General features: G+C 39.1%; 1 protein-coding gene across 1 annotated transcript in view; it reads left to right on the top strand.

Moving 5' to 3' along the window:
• Nucleotides 1-19,707, top strand: part of LOC100388316 (collagen alpha-1(I) chain-like) — a 108,827-nt gene that overhangs the window by 87,396 nt on the left and 1,724 nt on the right.

Below are 19,707 nucleotides of genomic sequence, written 5' to 3'. Positions count from 1 at the left end.
TATTCAAGCACTGTCTCTGGTAATTCTCAGAAGATTTTAAAGTATATCCAATTACTAAGGTCACCTATACAAACAGGAGAGCAATCTTCTGATTTGGGGTCAATAAAGCATAGTAATCATGAATGATTCAAAATTTCAGATATCTATTGTTCTTGATTTGACCTCCAAAATGGAAGAAAAGCTAGTTTTATAATACAAAATTGTAATACAAAAAATTTGGAGAGGTCTTCTGACGTACAAAAAAAAAAGCCAGCTGAACCTTACCTTGACAGACATTTGGTTACTGTTGAGGATAACATTTCAATAATTAAACAAACAACTCTGATTCTTCAGAAAAAAAGGATGGTCTACTTTTAACATGCTATAGTAACAGAATATTTGGGCCCAAAGCACCAAGAATCCACCTTATAAATTAATAGATTGACAAGATTATCAAATTTTAATATTATGAGTTACTGACTTAGTAATATTTCAACTCATCCAGAAATGCTATTTCTCTTAAAAAACTTGTGTGTGACAAATAAGAATAGCCATACAAAGTACACATAAATTAAGATGGCCCAATTTAGCAAAAAACAAAAATGAAAATGGAAAGAAAATACCTAGTTTAATTTTAATTATATATAATTAACAAATAATTTTTATTGTAAGTATGTTCCATGCAATATTTGTATGTCTTGTATTTTATGTGCCAGTCCAAATATAAATCTACTAAGGAGGCGTTTATCCAGCAAATTTTGTGACAGAGAAAGGAAAAAGACCCCTCAAATCTGGTTTTACTTAAAAATTTCACTTATTTCTAAAAATAGGAATAGAAATAAAACTGAAGTAAATCTGTTTAGAACTTTTACTTTTTAAGGTTAATGTTCAACTATTTAGCAACATATTTACTTTCCTTAGTCATAGCATTATAAGTCTTAATATGATTGCTTAAGAGCTAGTGTGTGATCATTTTATTACCAGAAGATCTCCAAAGACTGAATCACCTCTTAAAATAGTTGCACAGACTCTTACTCATTCTTCTCATAAAGAAACCCAGAAATAAATTTCTAATCCTTTTGAAATTCAGTGTCCAGGATGACTCATTAAACATAGTGTGTTTTGGAATCAGGAGGTTTATTTTTGCAACTTATGTAGACTGCTATATTGTACTAGGACCTCACAACTTGGAATTAGAAAGAAGCCAGAGGGACTGTATGTGGTGGCTTACACCTGTAATTCCACCACTTTGGAAGGCTGAAGCAGGAAGATCACTTGAGGTCAGGAGTTGGAGATCAGCCTGGCCAACATGGCAAAACTGCATCTCTATTAAAAATACAAAAATTAGCCAGGCATGGTGTCCTATGCCTATAATCCCAGCTGTTCAGAAGGCTGAGGTACGAGAACCAGTGGGGCAGAGGTTGCAGTGAGCCTAGATTGCACTACTGCACTCTCGCCTGGGCAACAGAGAGAGACTCAGTCAAAAAAAAAAAAAGGAAGGAAGGAAGAAGGGTTGGGGAGGGAGGGAAAGAAGAATTTCTGGTCAAAGGGTATGAAGATTTAGTCAGACACAGTAGGAATAGATTTTGAGACCTATTGTACCATAGCATGACCATGATTAATAATAATGTATATTCAAAATAACTGAAAGAGTAAATTTAAAATGTCACATAAAAAATGATAGGTAAGGCTGTGCATGGTGGCTCAGGCCTGTAATCTCAGCACTTTGGAAGGCCAAGGCAGGTGGATCACTTGACCTTAAGAGTTGGGGACCATCCTCGGCAATATGGTAAAACATTGTCTCTACAAAAAATACAAAAATTTGCCAGGCATGGTGGAATGCATCTGTAATCCCAGCTATTGGGGAGGCCGAGGTGGGAGTATTGCTTGAGTCCAGGAGGCAAAGGCTGCAGTGAGCTGAGATCATACCACTGCACTCCATCTTGGGCAATAGAGCCAGGCTTTCTTTTCTGTCTCAAGAAAGAAAGAGAAAAAAGATAGGTAAGAGACAGGATAGATATGTTAGCTTGATTTAGTCATTCCATATTGTATACATAGATGGCAAATTACATTATATATCATACGTGTATATAATTATGATTTTTCATTCCAAACTAATAATAACAAAACAATTTTTAAAATAAACTGATATTTTTTTGAAACTTAGAATAAGACTGACAATAAGACCTCTTGGTTACTTCTTCAAACATAGACTTTTATAAGAAGTTATTACTCCAGGGCATACATTAAAAAATAAGCAAAAACATTCAAGTAAGGTACTTCCAAAATATTTTCATATTCGGAGTTCAATTATTCTATACAGTCCCACCACTAACATTGGTAGGGCCTGGGAAAAAAACAGAGTGGAGGCCAACATGCTATATTTCTAAATAGTTGAAAGTTATAATTTAAAACTATACCACAGCCCAGAACTTGTTCCCACCTGTACTCTCCAGGAATTACCCTCATTACCCAGAGGCTAAAGGAGCTCTCTTGTCCCACGCCAGATTTACCTCCTATAAATAAGAGACTAGCTAGGCCAGGACAGAGTGGAAGCTGGGCGCAGACTTCTGGGTAGTGACTACACCTGTCCCAATCAACTCAAGCTCTCCAGGGGACAGAAAAAACAAGTCCTCCTTTCCTAGCCTCACTTTTCTTCAAGATTTCCAAGACACTCTCAGCACCTCCCAAAACCACATCACCCAACCAGAGGAGGAGAAGACACAGCTTTCCTGGGACCCTACCCTGCCTAGACACCCACACTGTGTGATGTGGAGGTGCCAACTTAAACCAAAACAGTCATTTATGCTTTAGGTTCCCGAAACAGAATCTAGAACCCTTTCCCTCCACCCTCAGCCTCACTTCCTTTAAAAGGTGTGTGGGCACCAGCCATAATTCCAGAAAGTTAATTTGCCAAACTTTCCAAAGACTTATCTACAAAATATATATTTTAAAAGACACATTTGTGTCTCAATCTGTGCAAAATATACAGCTCTCTCAAGGGCAGGGCTCAGGGGAGGGCCCCTCTAGCCTGGGTTGAAGGGCAGTACTGTTTCTAAATCAACTTTCTCTCCAGAGTCAGAGATATGCTTATTATCCCCCAATTTTAACTGATATGTCATATAAAAGCTCTTCAGAAGAGGTGAACTAAGGTATATATATGTTAATAGAAGTATTTAGAAATAATAGATTAATGCCAAAAATAACTTAATTTTAATGTTGAGAATGTTAAGCATAAGGGCAAGTTGTTGGGGGGAAAGTTTTGGATTAGTCCACTTTTTGGATTAGCATTCATAGCTTTTATGTGACATATCAGTTAAAACTGTATTCAGCTGCATATAACAGCAAAAAAAAATAACAGTAGCTTAAATATGAGGGAAGTTTATTTTACTCTCATCTAAATAAAATCCAGAGATAGAAAGTCCAGGACTGGTTTGGCAGCACAAGAGATGCACAGGAAATGATGAAGCATAAAGATTAGGAGCCCAGACTCCACCATCTTCTGTGCATAGTTTCCATATTCAAGGTCACTTCAAAAACAAGATAGTTGCTAGAGCTTCAGCTTTTATGTCTACATTCCAGGCCGGTACCTATGCTTTCAAAGATCTTTCCCAAAAGTCTCACATGCTTCTATGTATATCTCATTGCCTGAAATTTAATCATATGGCCACATAATGCTGAAAGAGAGTTTGAGAAATACAGTTGTCCCAGGTGTATGGTATAATGGTATACGTGGCCACAAAACTGTGTTTATCTTTTATATAGTAGGCAAGTATCAGATTCCCCTACCCCCAATGCCAAAATCCACATATACTCAAGCCCCACATTTGCCCTGCAGAATCCATAAATACAGAAAGTCAGCCCTCCCTGTACTCAGGTTTTGCATTCTGCCAATACCTGTGTTTTCCATCTGTAAGTGCAATTGAAACCTGTGTGTTCAAGAGTCAACTGTACAGTCTGTTAGCTGGCCACATTTATGTTATAAAGAAAAATGGGGGAAATGTACATAAGAAGAAATTAATGCATGCAGAGTAGGACTCCAGATATTTTACTTCCCAGTGAAGATGAACTTCCTGTGATAATCTAAACTCTAAGGTCAACTGGGTATTTTCTGCACCCTCTCAAACCCAGAGAGCTCCTGAGCTTTACTAAGATCTCCAACTATTAAAGAATGATGCAAGGTGGTCATTTAACAAAAACACATCCCTTTAGATTTTGTTTTGGGAATATGTGCATGTGTTTGTATATGCAATAGAAGGTTACATTACAGAAGCATTACTTGACAATGGCAATAGCTAAACGTTCCAGTGGAATTTCTCAGAGGTTCCCTAAGAGGTGATTCTTGAGAGATGGTTAAACATATTACAGACATTCATTATGCTGGAGAGAATTCAGAGGAGAGTGTGGGGCTAATTGGGGCAGAGACACGATTGGGCAAAGTTCTTAGTTTTGTCATGTTATATGGAGATTCCAAGTGTATAATTGACATGTTTTTTAAAACAAGCTCTTTAATATATAATATTGGATAATTGACTTTCAAAATCATAGAGATATTTACTGCAGCTAATAAATATTATTTTAAAACCTAGGCTCTTTTGTTTAGATCTATCAAAACTTGAGTGAGCTCTGTTGTCACTATCATATTCTAAAATCTCAATATAAATCTATATGCTTAACACATTTCATGTGAAATGAGCATGGAGTTGCCCTGGTTTAAAGGTTTAAATAATTGTATTTCAAGCCTGGTTTTAGTTATCTATCAAGCACTTCTTTCTCCAATCGTACTCTGATAATGATTGACATCGCAAAGGTCTAGGCCATCTGTGAACAGAGTTTTAAATATCACCTTCTTGAATTAATTATGCATAAAGCTCAAAATAGGTTTGGAAGGTACTTACTGAAATAGAAATAAATCAGGAAAGAAGTGTGGTGGCCACAAAACTGTGTGTATCTTTTATATAGTAGTCAAGTATCAGCATTTTTATTAGCAACAATAAATTAAAATATGCACAATTAAATTTACATATTTTGTGCTAAGTACATCAGTTCATGAAACATTAATGTATGAATATCATACATTATAACAAATAGATAAATACAAATTAAACAAAAGTCATGATCCTTGTCCTCCAGAAATCCACAATGTGTTGATAGAGAATCATAAACATGAAGGAAATGCAAACATATAAATTGTTTGCATCTAATTCATTCATGTTTTAAGAAAATCAAATAGAATATAATAAAATTTTGAAAAAATGTCTTTATTTGAATTTATATTTTTATATATCATTTTTCCTAATGTTTTCATGAATTACTTGTTTTCATTAAATTTTATCTTAGCTTTAACATGTACCTTTATCACTTGAAATCACACGCTTTAAATAGTTTGTAGTCATAATTTTCATGTCTTCAGATATAATCTTATCTTCTACAGGTATTCATATTTGATCAATGATATTTATTGAATTCACTGTGTGCAAGACATTGTTCTAAGGACAAAGATTATTTAATTTTTATTTTATGTCCTGTCTCATATGTAGGAACAAATTCTATTGTTGAATCATTGATGAGCCATCATCAAACCCCAGGACATTTTTAAGTGATTCATTTACTCACTTCTTTTCATTCCTCGGTCTTTCCTATGGCTTAGATTTTCCCTCTAAGAAAATAATCTCTGATTCTTTTCATCTTTGATTCAATTCCACCTAAATTTTATTCTCTTGTTACTAAATACATACAAAACACATCTCCTATTTTGTATGGTTAAAATAAAGAGATAATGAAAGCATGATTTCACAGATCACATGGTTTATTGCCATATAAAGAGATTATTTTTCTTTTCTTTTGATATACAATGTTTCAGGAGGGCGTGAATTATGTAGACAAATTTCACAGAGAACATACTTGATAGACCAAATACATTAACCACATTGTGAGTTCCAAAATATTAAAGTCTAGGTGCTTAATTAGGATGGATGCGGGCTTTTGTGGACAGAAAAGTCTCCGGAAGTTGAAGTTTGAGGTGTACCTTTTTATATGGGCAGTTCTCCACGGACACATAAGTTTCCTGTATGCTACGGGGCAGTGCCAGTTCTAGAGGGCAATGCTTTGGAGGTTAGCTCAGAGGCTGAGTGTGGTCCTTCAAAGTCTGAGCTCTGGGTCTTCTTAGAGATGCTAAGTGTTACCTGCCACAGCCTAAGCTCTCAAAGTGTCTGTCAAACTCTTGAGTTAATTTGTATCTTTTTCAAACTTTTTAAAAAATTATTTATTTATTTACTATACTTTTAAGTTCTAAGATACACAAACAGAACATTCAGGTTTGTTACATAGGTATACATGTGCCATGGTGGTTTGCCACACCCATCAACCCGTCACCTACATTAGGTATTTCTCCTAATGCCATCCCTCCTCTTGCCCTCCACCCCATGACAGGCCCTGGTGTATGATGTTCCCCTTCCTGTGCCTATATGTTCTCATTTTTCAACTCCTACTTATTGGTGAGAAGATGTGGTGTTTGGTTTTCTATTCCTGTGTTAGTTTGCTGAGAATGATGGGTTACAGCTTCATCCATGTCCCTGCAAAGGACATGAACTCATTCTTTTGTATGGCTGTGTAGTGTTCCATGGTGTATATGTGCCACATTTTCTTTAACCAGTCTATCATTGATGGGCATTTGGGTTGGTTCCAAGTCTTTGCTATTGTGTCTATAGTAGAATGATTTATAATCCTTTGGGTATATATCCACTAATGAGATTGCTGGGTCAAATGGTATTTCTGGTCCTAGATCCTTGAGGAATTGCCACATTGTCCTCCCAATGGTTGAACTAATTTCACTCCCACCAACAGTGTAAAAGCATTCCTACTTCTCCACATCCTCTCCAGCATCTGTTGTTTCCTAACTTTTTAATTATCACCATTCTAACTGGTGTGAGAGGGTATCTCATTGTGGTTTTGATTTGCATTTCTCTAATGACCAGTGATGATGAGCTGTTTTTCATGTTTGTTGGCTGCATAAATGTCTTCTTTTGAGAAGCGTCTGTTCATATCCTTTGCCTACTTTTTGATGAGGTTATTTGTTTCTTTCTTGTAAATTTGTTTAAGTTCTTTGTAGATTCTGGATAGTAGCCCTTTGTTAGATGAATAGATCACAGATTTTCTCCCATTCTATAGGTTGCCTGTTCACTATGATGATAGTTTCTTTCACTGTGCAGAAGCTCTTTAGTTTAATTAGACACCATTTGTCAATTCTGGCTTTTGTTTCCATTAATTTTGGTATTTTAGTTATGAAGTCTTTGCCCATGCCTATGTCCTGAAGCATGTTGCCTAGCTTGTCTTCTAGGGTTTTTCTAGTTTCAGGTCTTACCTTTAAGTCTTTAATCCATCTTGAGTTCATTTTTGTATAATGTGGAAAGAAGGGGTCCAGTTTTGGTTTTCTGCATATGGCTAGCCATTTTTCCCAACACCATTTATTAAATAGGGAATCCTTTCCCCATTTCTTGTTTTTGTCAGGTTTGTCAAAGATCAGATGATTGTAAATGTGTAGTATTATTTAGGAGGCCTCTGTTCTGTTCCATTGGACTATATATCATGCTGTTTTTGTTGCTGTACCCTTGTATTATAGTTTGAAGTCAGGTAGCATGAGGCCTCCAGCTTTGTTCTTTTTGCTTAGGATTGTCTCTGTGATGCTGGCTCTTTTTGGATCCATATGAAATTTAAAGAAGATTTCTCCAATTCTGTGAGGAAAGTCAGTGGTAGCTTGAAGGGAATAGCATTGAATCTATAAATTACTTTGGGCAGCATGGCCATTTTTATGATATTGATTCTTCCTATCCATGAGCACAGAATGTTTTTCCATTTGTTTGTGTCCTCTCATTTCCTTGAGCAGAAGTTTGTAGTTTTCCTCCAGAGGTCCTTTATATCCCTTGTAAGTTGTATTCCTAGATATTTTATTCTCTATGTAGCAATTGTGAATGGGAGTTAACTCGTAATTTGATTATCTGTTTGTATATTATTGGTGTATAGGAATGCTTGTGATTTTTGCTCATTGATTTTGTATCTTGAGACTTAGCTGAAGTTGATTATCAGCTCAAAGAGGTTTGGGGCTAAAATGATGGGGTTCTCTAAGTATACAATTATGTCATCTGCAAACAGCCAATTTGACTTCCTGTCTTCCTATTAGAATACCCTTTATTTCTTTCTCTTGCCTGATTGCCCTGGCCAGAATTTCCAATACTATGTTGAAGAGGAGTGGTGAGATAGGGCATCTTTGTCTTGTGCCACTTTCCAAAGGGACTGCTTCCAGCTCTTACTCCTTCCTTATGATATTGGCTATGGATTTGTCACAAACAGCTCTTATTATTTTGATATATGTTCCATCAATACCTAGTATTGAGTGTTTTTAGCATGAAGGGGTGTTGAATTTTACTGAAGGCCTTTCTGCATCTATTCAGATAATCATGTGGCTTTTGTCATTGTTTCTGTTTATGTGATGGATTACGTTGATTGATTTGTGTATTTTAAACAAGTCTTGTATCCCAGGGATAAAGCCAACTTGATGATGGTGGATAAGATTTTTAATCTGCTGCTAGATTTGGTTTGCTAGTATTTTATTGAGGATTTTCGCATCGATGTTAATCACAAATATTTGCTTAAAATTTTTGTTGTTGTGTCTCTACCAACTTTTGATATCAGAATGATGCTGGCCTCATAAAGTGAGTTAGGGATGACTTCCTCTTTTTCTATTGTTTGGAATAGTGTCAGAAGTAATGGTACCAGCTCCTCCTTGTACCTCTGGTAGAATTCGGCTGTGAATTTTTCTGGTCTTGGGCTTTTTTTCTGCCTCAGTTTCAGAACTTGTTATTGGTCTATTTAGGGATTCGACTTCTTCCTGGTTTAGTCTTGGGAAGATGTATGTGTCCAGGTATTCATTTATTTCTTTTAGATTTTCTAGTTTATTTGTATAGAGGTGTTTAAAGTATTCTCTGATGATAGTTTGTATTTCTGTGGGATCAGAGGTGATATCCCCTTTATCACTCTTATTGTGTCTATTTGAGTCTTCTTTCTTTTATTCTTTATTAGTCTGGCTAGTGGTATATCTATTTCTTTAATCGTTTTCTAAAAAGCTGCTTCTAGATTTATTGATTTTTTGAACGATTCTTGATGTTTCTATCTCCTGCATTTCTTCCCTGATGTTAGTTATTTTTTTCTTCTGCTAGCTTTTGAATTTCTTTGATATTGCTTCTCTAGTTCTTTTAATTGTGATATACGGTGTTGATTTTAGATCTTTCCCTCCTTCTCATGTGGCCATTTAGTTCTCCTCTAATGGGCAACACTGCTTTAGCTGTGTCCCAGAGATTCTGCTACATTGTGTCTTTGTTCTCATTAGTTTCAAAGAAATTATTTGTGCCTTAATTTTGTTATTTACCCAGTAGTCATTCAGGTGTAGGTTGTTAAGTTTCCATGTAGTTGTGTGGTTTTGAGTGAGTTTCTTAATCCTGAGTTCTAATTTAATTGCACTGTGATCTGAGAGACTGTTTGTTATGATTTCTATTCTTTTGCACTTGCAGAGGAGTGTTTTATTTCCAATTAGGTGGTCAATTCAGAATAAGTGCCACTTGGCACTCAGAAGAATGTATATACTGTTGATTTGGGGTGGAGAGTTTTGTAGATGTCTATTAGGTCTGCTTGGTCCAGAGCTGAGTTCAAGTTCTGGATATCCTTGTTAATTTTCTGTCTCATTTATCTGTCTAATATTGACAATGACATGTTAAAGTCTCCCACTGTTATTTTGTGGGAGTCTAAGTCTCTTAGTAGGTCTCTAAGAACTTGCTTTGTGAATTTCAGTGCTCCTGTATTTGGTGCATATATATTTAGAATAATTAGCCTTTCTTGTTGCATTGATCCCTTTACCATTATGTAATGCCCTTCTTTGTATCTTTTGATCTTTGCTGGTTTAGCCTCTGTTTTATCAGAGACTAGGATTGCAACCCCTGCTTCATTTTGCTTTCTATTTGCTTGGTATATCTTCTTCCATCCATTTATTTTGAGCCTATGTGTGTTTTTGCACATGAGATAAGTCTGCTGAATAAAGTACTGATGGGTCTTGACACTTACTCCAATTTGCCAATCTGTGTCTTTTAATTGGGGCATTTAGCCAATTTACATTTAAGGTTAATATTGTTATGTGTGAATTTGATTCTGTCATTATGACACTAGCTGATTATTTTGCCCATTAGTTGATGCATTTTCTTCATAGTGTTAATGGCTTTACATTTGGCATGTTTTTACAGTAGCTGATACCAGTTTTTCCTTTCCATATTTAGTGCTACCTTTAGGGGCTCTTGTAAGGCAGGTCTGGTGGTGATGAAATCCCTCAGCATTTGTTTCTCTGTTAAGAATTTTATTTCTCCTTCACTTATGAAGCTTAGTTTGACCGTACATGAAATTCTGGGTTGAAATTCTTTCCTTTAAAAATGTTTAATACTGCCCCCCCCACTCTCTTATGGGTTGTAGGGTTTGCAGAGAGATCTGCTGTGAGTCTGATGGGCCTCTCTTTGTGGGTAAACTGACATTTCTCTCTAACTGCCCTTACCATTTTTTCCTTCATTTCTACCTTGGTGAATCTGATGATTATGTGTCTTGGGGTTGCTCTTCTCAAGGAGTATCTTTGTGGTGTTCTCTATATTTCTTGAATTTGAATGTTGGCCTGTCTTGCTAGGTTGGTGAAGTTCTCCTGGATAATATCCAGAGGTGTATTTTCCAATTTGGTTCCATTCTCCCTATCATTTTCAGATACACCAATCATACATAGGTTTGGTCTTTTCTCATATTCCCACATTTCTTGGAGGCTTTGTTCATTCCTTTTTCGTATTTTTTTTCTAATCTTATCTTCATACTTTATTTCATTAAGTTGATATTCAACCTCTGATATCCTTTCTCCTGCTTGATCGATTTGGCTATTGACACTTGTATATGCTTCATGAAGTTCTTGTGCTGTGTTTCTCACCTTCATCAGGTCATTTATGTTCTTTTCTAAACTGGTATTCTAGTTAGCAGTTCCTGTAACTTTTTACCAGGGTTCTTAGCTGTCTTGCATTGGGTTAGAACATGCTCCTTTAGCTCAGAGGAGTTTGTTATTACCACCTTCTGAAGCTACTTCTGTCAATTTGTCAAACTCATTCATCCAGTTTTGTTCCCTTGCTGGCAAGGAGTTGTGATTCTGTGGAGAAGAGGCATTCTGGTTTATGGAATTTTTAGCTGTTTTGTATGGGTGTTTCCTCATCTTCATGGATCTATCTTTTGTCTTTGATGTTGGAGACTTTTGGATGGAGTTTTTGCATAGGTGTCCTTTTTTGTTGATGTTGATGCCATTGCTTTCTGTTTTTTAGTTTTCTTTCTAACAGTCAGGGCACTCTTCTGCAGGTCTGTTGGAGTTTGCTGGAGGTTCACTCCAGACCATGTTTGCCTGGGTATCACCAGCCAAGTCTGCAGAACAGCAAAGATTTCTGTCTCCTCCTTCCTCTGGAAGCTTCATCCCGGAGGGCACCTGGCAGCTGGAGCTCTCCTGTATGAGGTGTCTGTCAACTCCTGCTGGAAAGTGTCTCCCAGTCAGAAGGCACTGGGGTCAGGGACCCACTTGAGGAGGCAATCTGTCCCCTAGCAGAGCTTGAGCGCTATGCTGAGAGATCCACTGCTCTCTTCGGAGCCAGCATGCAGGTACATTTAATCCACTGAAGCTGCACCCACAGCTGCCCCCTCTACAGGTGCTCTGTCCCAGGGACATGGGAGTTTTATCCATAAGCCCCTGACTTTGGCTGCTGCCTTTCTTTCAGAGATGCCCTGCCAGAGATAAGGAGTCTAGAGAGGCAGTCTGGCTACAGTGGATTCACTGTGCTGCAGTGGGTTCCACACCCAGTTCAAACTTCCTGGTGGCTTTCTTTACACTGTAAGGGGAAAACTGCCTACTCAAGTCTCAGAAATGGCAGACACTCCTTCCCCCACCAAGCTCAAACATCCCATGTCAACTTGAGACTGCTGTGCTGGCAGCGAGAATTTCAAGCCAGTGGATCCTAGCTTGCTGGACTCCATGGGGGTGGGATCTGCTGAGCAAGATCACTTGGCTCTCTGGCTTCAGTTCCCTTTGCAGGGCAGTGAATGGTTCTGTCTTGCTGGCATTCCACATACCACTGGGGTACAAAAAAAATAAGCTCTTGCAGCTAGCTTGGTGTCTGCTTAAGTGGTCATTCAGTTTTGTGCTTGAAACCCAGGGCCCTAGTGGTGTAGGCACCTGAGGAAATCTCCTGGTCTGCGGTTGTGAAGACCGCGGGAAAAGCATAGTATATGGGCCAATAGCACCAACCCTCTCGGCATTCCCTCACAGCTTCCCTTGGCTAGGAGAGGGAGTTCCCCAACCCCTTCCACTTCCCAGGTGAGGCAATGCCCTCCGTGGGCTGCACCCACTGTCAAACCAGTCTCAATGAGATGAACTGGGTACCTTAGTTGGAAATGCAGAAATTGCCTGCCTTCTGCATTGGTCTTACTGAAACCTGAAGACTGGACCTGTCAGTTTTAGGCCATCTTGCCAAGGAATTTGAGTTTATTTGTATTTTGAAGTCCAGTAGTTAAGGTCAGTAATTCACATACAGGACCTGATAAGGTGTGGAGTCACATTCACTAATGGAGTACACTCCAAGTACTTATTACAGCAAAACATGTAGCATATATCACTCACCTAGATAATTATGTGTTAGGAATAATTTCTAAGCTACATACACCCTCCCTAAGTTGATCTCCTTCCAGAACAGCCTTAACATCCTCCAATCCATCCTTAGCTCATCACTCTTTCTCTGCCCTCAGGCATAGTCCTTACACTAGATTTTATGTACTACTTAAGTGGGACCCTCTGGTCTACCACGGCAACCTTTCTTCTGACAGCTCACAAGCCCTATTTACATGGTCTACTTCTTTTATCCTTTATTTATTTATTTATTTATTTATTTTTTAATTTTTTATTGGATTATAGGTTTTGGGGTACATGAGCAGAGCATGCAAGACAGTTGCGTAGGTACACACATGGCAGTGTGCTTTGCTTTTCTTCTCCCCTTCACCCACATTTGGCATTTCTCCCCAGGCTATACCTCCCCACCTCCCCCTCCCACTGGCCCTCCCCTTTTCCCCCCAATAGACCCCACTGTTTAGTACTCCCCTTTCTGTGTCCATGTGTTCTCATTTTTCATCACCCGCCTATGAGTGAGAATATGCGGTGTTTCATTTTCTGTTCTTGTGTCAGTTTGCTGAGGATGATGTTTTCCAGATTCATCCATGTCCCTACAAATGACACAAACTCATCATTTCTGATTGCTGCATAATATTCCATGGTGTATATGTGCCACATTTTTCCAATCCAGTCTATTATCAATGAGCATTTGGGTTGATTCCAGGTCTTTGCTATTGTAAACAGTGCTGCAATGAACATTCGTGTACATGTGTCCTTATAGTAGAACGATTTATAGTCTTTTGGATATATACCCAGTAATGGGATTGCTGGGTCAAATGGAATTTCTATTTCTAAGGCCTTGAGGAATCGCCACACTGTCTTCCACAATGGTTGAACTAATTTACACTCCCACCAACAGTGTAAAAGTGTTCCTTTTTCTCCACATCCTCTCCAGCAACTGTTCTCTCCAGATTTTTTAATGATCACCATTCTAACTGGCGTGAGATGGTATTTCAATGTGGTTTTGATTTGCATCTCTCTGATGACCAGTAACGATGAGCATTTTTTCATATGATTGTTGGCCTCATATATGTCTTCTTTCGTAAAGTATCTGTTCATATCCTTTGCCCACTTTTGAATGGGCTTGTTTGTTTTTTTCCTGTAAATCTGTTTGAGTTCTTTGTAAATTCTGGATATCAGCCCTTTGTCAGATGGGTAGACTACAAAAATTTTTTCCCATTCTGTTGGTTGCCGATCTACTCTAGTGACTGTTTCTTTTGCCGTGCAGAAGCTGTGGAGTTTCATTAGGTCCCATTTGTCTATTTTGGCTTTTGTTGCCAATGCTTTTGGTGTTTTGTTCATAAAGTCCTTGCCTACTCCTATGTCCTGGATGGTTTTGCCTAGATTTCCTTCTAGGGTTTTTATGGTGCCAGGTCTTATGTTTAAGTCTTTAATCCATCTGGAGTTAATTTTGGTGTAAGGTGTCAGGAAGGGGTCCAGTTTCTGCTTTCTGCACATGGCTAGCCAGTTTTCAAAACACCATTTGTTAAACATGGAATCCTTTCCCCATTGCTTGTTTTTGTCGGGTTTATCAAAGATTGTATAGTTGCATATATGTTGTGTTGCCTCCGGTGCCTCTGTTTTGTTCCATTGGTCTATATCTCTGTTTTGGTACCAGTACCATGCTGTTTTGATTACTATAGCCTTGTAGTATAGTTTGAAATCCGGTAGTGTGATGCCCCCCGCTGTGTTCTTTTTGCTTAGAATTGACTTGGCTATGCGGGCTCTCTTTTGGTTCCATATGAAGTTCATGGTGGTTTTTTCCAGTTCTGTGAAGAAAGTCGATGGTAGCTTGGTGGGGATACCGTTGATTCTGTAAATTACTTTGGGCAGTATAGCCATTTTCACGATGTTAATTCTTCCTAACCATGAACATGGAATGTTTCTCCATCTGTTTGTGTCCTCTCTGATTTTGTTGAGCAGTGGTTTGTAGTTCTCCTTGAAGAGGTCCCTTACGTTCTTTGTGAGTTGTATTCCAAGGTATTTTATTCTTTTTGTAGCAATTGCGAATGGCAGTTCGCTCTTGATTTGGCTTTCTTTAAGTCTGTTATTGGTGTAGATGAATGCTTCTGATTTTTGCACATTGATTTTATATCCTGAGACTTTGTTGAAGTTGCTTATCAGTTTCAGGAGTTTTTGGGCTGAGGCAATGGGGTCTTCTAGGTGTACTATCATGTCGTCTGCAAATAGAGACAATTTGGCTTCCACCTTTCCTATTTGAATACCCTTTATTTCGTTTTCTTGCCTGATTGCTATGGCTAGAACTTCCAGTACTATATTGAATAGGAGTGGTGAGAGAGGGCATCCTTGTCTAGTGCCAGATTTTAAAGGGAATGCTTCCAGTTTTTGCCCATTCAGTATGATATTGGCTGTTGGTTTGTCATAAATAGCTTTTATTACTTTGAGATACGTTCCATCGATACCGAGTTTATTGAGGGTTTTTAGCATAAAGGGCTGTTGAATTTTGTCAAATGCCTTCTCTGCGTCAATTGAGATAATCATGTGGTTTTTGTTTTTGGTTCTGTTTATGTGGTGAATTACGTTGATAGACTTACGTATGTTGAACCAGCCTTGCATCCCCGGGATGAATCCTACTTGATCATGATGAATAAGTTTTTTGATTTGCTGTTGCAATCAGCTTGCCAATATTTTATTGAAGATTTTTGCATCTATGTTCATCGTGGATATTGGCCTGAAGTTTTCTTTTCTCGTTGGGTCTCTGCCGGGTTTTGGTATCAGGATGATGTTGGTCTCATAAAATTATTTGGGAAGGATTCCCTCCTTTTGGATTGTTTGAAATAGTTTTAGAAGGAATGGTACCAGCTCCTCCTTGTGTGTCTGGTAGAATTCGGCTATGAGCCCGTCTGGACCTGGGCTTTTTTTGTGTGGTAGGCTCTTAATTGCTGCCTCAACTTCAGACCTTGTTATTGGTCTATTCATAGTTTCAGCTTCCTCCTGGTTTAGGCTTGGGAGGACACAGGAGTCCAGTAATTTATCCATTTCTTCCAGGTTTACTAGTTTATGCGCATGGAGTTGTTTGTAATATTCTCTGATGATGGTTTGAATTTCTGTGGAATCTGTGGTGATTTTCCCTTTATCATTTTTTATTGCATCTATTTGGTTGTTCTCTCTTTTATTTTTAATCAATCTGGCTAGTGGTCTGTCTATTTTGTTGATCTTTTCAAAAAACCAGCTCTTGGATTTATTGATTTTTTGAAGGATTTTTCGTGTCTCAATCTCCTTCAGCTCAGCTCTGATCTTAGTTATTTCTTGTCTTCTGCTGGGTTTTGAGTTTTTTTGATCTTGCTCCTCTAGCTCTTTCAATTTTGACGATAGGGTGTCAGTTTTGGATCTCTCCATTCTCCTCATATGGGCACTTATTGCTATATACTTTCCTCTCGAGACTGCTTTAAATGTGTCCCAGAGTTTCTGGCACGTTGTGTCTTCGTTCTCATTGGTTTCGAAGAACTTCTTTATTTCTGCCTTCATTTCGTTGTTTACCCAGTCAACATTCAAGAGCCAGTTGTTCAGTTTCCATGAAGCTGTGCGGTTCTGGGTCGGTTTCTGAATTCTGAGTTCTAACTTGATTGCACTATGGTCTGAGAGGCTGTTTGTTATGATTTCAGTTGTTTTGCATTTGTTGAGCAGTGTTTTACTTCCAATTATGTGGTCAATTTTAGAGTAGGTGTGATGTGGTGCTGAGAAGAATGTGTATTCTGTGGATTTGGGGTGGAGGGTTCTGTAAATGTCTATCAGGTTTGCTTGCTCCAGGTCTGAGTTCAAGCCCTGGGTATCCTTGTTGATTTTCTGTCTGGTTGATCTGTCTAGTATTGACAGTGGAGTGTTAAAGTCTCCCACTATTATTGTGTGGGAGTCTAAGTCCTTTTGTAAGTCATTAAGAACTTGCCTTATGTATCTGGGTGCTCCTGCATTGGGTCCATATATGTTTAGGATCGTTAGCTCTTCTTGTTGTATCGATCCTTTTACCATTATGTAATGGCCTTCTTTGTCTCTTTTGATCTTTGTTGTTTTAAAGTCTATTTTATCAGAGATGAGAATTGCAACTCCTGCTTTTTTTTGCTTTCCATTAGCTTGGTAAATCTTCCTCCATCCCTTTATTTTGAGCCTTTGTGTATCCTTGCATGTGAGATGGGTTTCCTGGATACAGCACACTGATGGGTTTTGGATTTTTATCCAATTTGCCAGTCTGTGTCTTTTGATTGGTGCATTTGGTCCATTTACATTTAGGGTTAATATTGTTATGTGTGAATTTGATACTGTCATTTTGATGCTAAGTGGCTGTTTTGCCTGTTAGTTGTTGTAGGTTCTTCATTATGTTGAAGCTCTTTAGCACTCAGTGTGATTTTGGAATGGCTGGTACTGGTTGATCCTTTCTATGTGTAGTGCCTCTTTTAGGAGCTCTTGTAAAGCAGGCCTGGTGGTGACAAAATCTCTGAGTGCTTGCTTGTTTGCAAAGGATTTTATTTTTCCTTCACTTCTGAAGCTCAGTTTGGCTGGATATGAAATTCTGGGTTGAAAGTTCTTTTCTTTAAGAATGTTGAATATTGGCCCCCACTCTCTTCTGGCTTGTAGTGTTTCTGCCGAGAGATCTGCTGTGAGTCTGATGGGCCTCCCTTTGTGGGTGACCCGACCTTTCTCTCTGGCTGCCCTTAGTATTCTCTCCTTTATTTCAACCCTGTTGAATCTGACGATTATGTGCCTTGGGGTTGCTCTTCTTGTGGAATATCTTTGTGGTGTTCTCTGTATTTCCTGCAATTGAGTGTTGGCCTGTCTTGCTAGGTGGGGGATATTTTCCTGGATGATGTCCTGAAGAGTATTTTCCAGCTTGGATTCATTCTCTTTGTCCCCTTCTGGTACACCTATCAAACGTAGGTTAGGTCTTTTCACATAGTCCCACATTTCTTGGAGTCTTTGTTCATTCCTTTTTGCGCTTTTTTCTCTGATCTTGGTTTCTCATTTTATTTCATTGAGTTGCTCTTCGACTTCAGATATTCTTTCTTCTGCTTGGTCAATTCGGCTATTGAAACTTGTGTTTGCTTCACGAAGTTCTCGTATTGTGTTTTTCAGCTCCTTTAATTCATTCATATTCCTCTCTAAGTTATCCATTCTTGTTATCATTTCTTCAAATCTTTTTTCAAATCTTTTTTCAAGGTTCTTAGTTTCTTTGCATTGATTTAATACATGATCTTTTAGCTCACAAAAGTTTCTCATTATCCATCTTCTGAAGTCTAATTCCGTCATTTCGTCACAGTCATTCTCCGTCCAGCTTTGTTCCCTTGCTGGTGAGGAGTTTTGGTCCTTTCTAGGAGGCGAGGTGTTCTGGTTTTGGGTGTTTTCCTCCTTTTTGCGCTGGTTTCTTCCCATCTTTGTGGATTTGTCCGGTGGTTGTTTGCGTAGTTGCTGACTTTTCGATTGGGTCTCTGAGTGGACACCCAGAATGTTGATGATGAAGTGTTTCTGTTTCTTGGTTTTCCTTCTACCAGTCTAGCCCCTTTGCTGTATGACTGCTGAGGTCCGCTCCAGACCCTGCTTGTCTGGGGTGCACCTCTAGCAGCTGTGGCACAGCGAGGGATGCTACCAGTGTCTTTTTCTGCTATCTTTGTCCCAGGATGATGCCTGCCTAATGTCATTCTTTTGGATATAGAGGGGTCAGGGAGCTGCTTGAGGAGACAGTTTGTACTTTATACGGGCTTAATTGCTGAGCTGTGCGCTCTGTTTTTCATTCAGGGCTGTTAGGCTGCTATGTTTGATTCTGCTGCAACAGAGCTCATTAAAAAAAACCCCTTTTTTTTTCTCAAATGCTCTGTGTTGAGGGGTTTGGGCTTTATTTTTGGATGTTCGATGAGGTGTCCTGCCCAGCTAGAAGGCAGACTAGCCACTGTTTGGCTGCCGAGGCTCCACCCTGCTGTTGTGTGATTCGCCCTGTTCCTGCAGGCTCTGCTGTGGTCTCTGCCACGCCCTGCGGCGGAGTCTCTTCGTTGTAGCATGTTGCCTTGGCAACGGCAGGCTGCGTCAGCAGTGGGTGCATATCTCAGTAGGGATGGGTTGCCTCGTCAATGGCTGGCTGCATCAGCAGTGGGCGTGTATCTCAGTTGGGGTGGGTTGCCTCGGTAGTGGTGGACACTTCTCCCCCACAGAGCGTCTCGGACCGTTTGCTCGGGATAGTTTGAAATCGCGGTTTTGTTCGTCCCACTGGGTATCCCAAACGATCTGTCCCTGCAATCCCCTGGGCTGGGCTACTGTCCAAGTCTTGTTCAGCCTCAAGTCCAGCCCTCTCAAGTCTCAGGTTGCCGGTTCAACAGGGCACCGGGACAAGCGCACCCTGTGGGGATTGCTGGGTAGGGCCGGCCGCCGCCGCCCCGGCTGCCGGCTTCGCCAGGCAGATCTACTGCCTGGCGTCCCGTGTCTTTTTATACTTGGGAGTTTCCCCATTCTGTGGGCAACAAAGATCAGTCTGTAAATGCAGCTCTGACTCACCATTTGCGGATTCAACGCAAGCTCCAATCCTGGGTTGTTCTCACAGCGCCATCTTGAGTCTCTCTCCTCAGCTGTTTCTTGAGCACTAGTATGTGCCAGGCACTCTTCTAAGTGAAAAGGAAAACAAAATAAAGATTCTTCTAGCATGGAGCTCACATTCTATTGGGATTATGATAGTCACCTCCTATGATCAATAATAATAACAACTAGCATTTATGGACTCTGTTATGCACCAGAAATCATGTAATATTTTGCATTTGATTCAACACCTATATATTGAGTGCCTAGAATATTCTAGAATATCCTAGTTGCTTCAGATACAATAGTAAACAAAACTTATATTCTTCTGTAAAGAGACAGACAGTAAACAATGGCCATAACAAATTAGTAAATTATAGAGTATATTAGACAGTAACTGCTATGAGAACAAAAAATAATAAACTTGGAAAAGGTAG

Source organism: Callithrix jacchus, chromosome 4, assembly GCF_049354715.1.
Source record: "Callithrix jacchus isolate 240 chromosome 4, calJac240_pri, whole genome shotgun sequence".
Lineage (NCBI taxonomy): Eukaryota > Metazoa > Chordata > Mammalia > Primates > Cebidae > Callithrix > Callithrix jacchus.
This window is presented reverse-complemented; position numbering and strand designations above follow the sequence as displayed.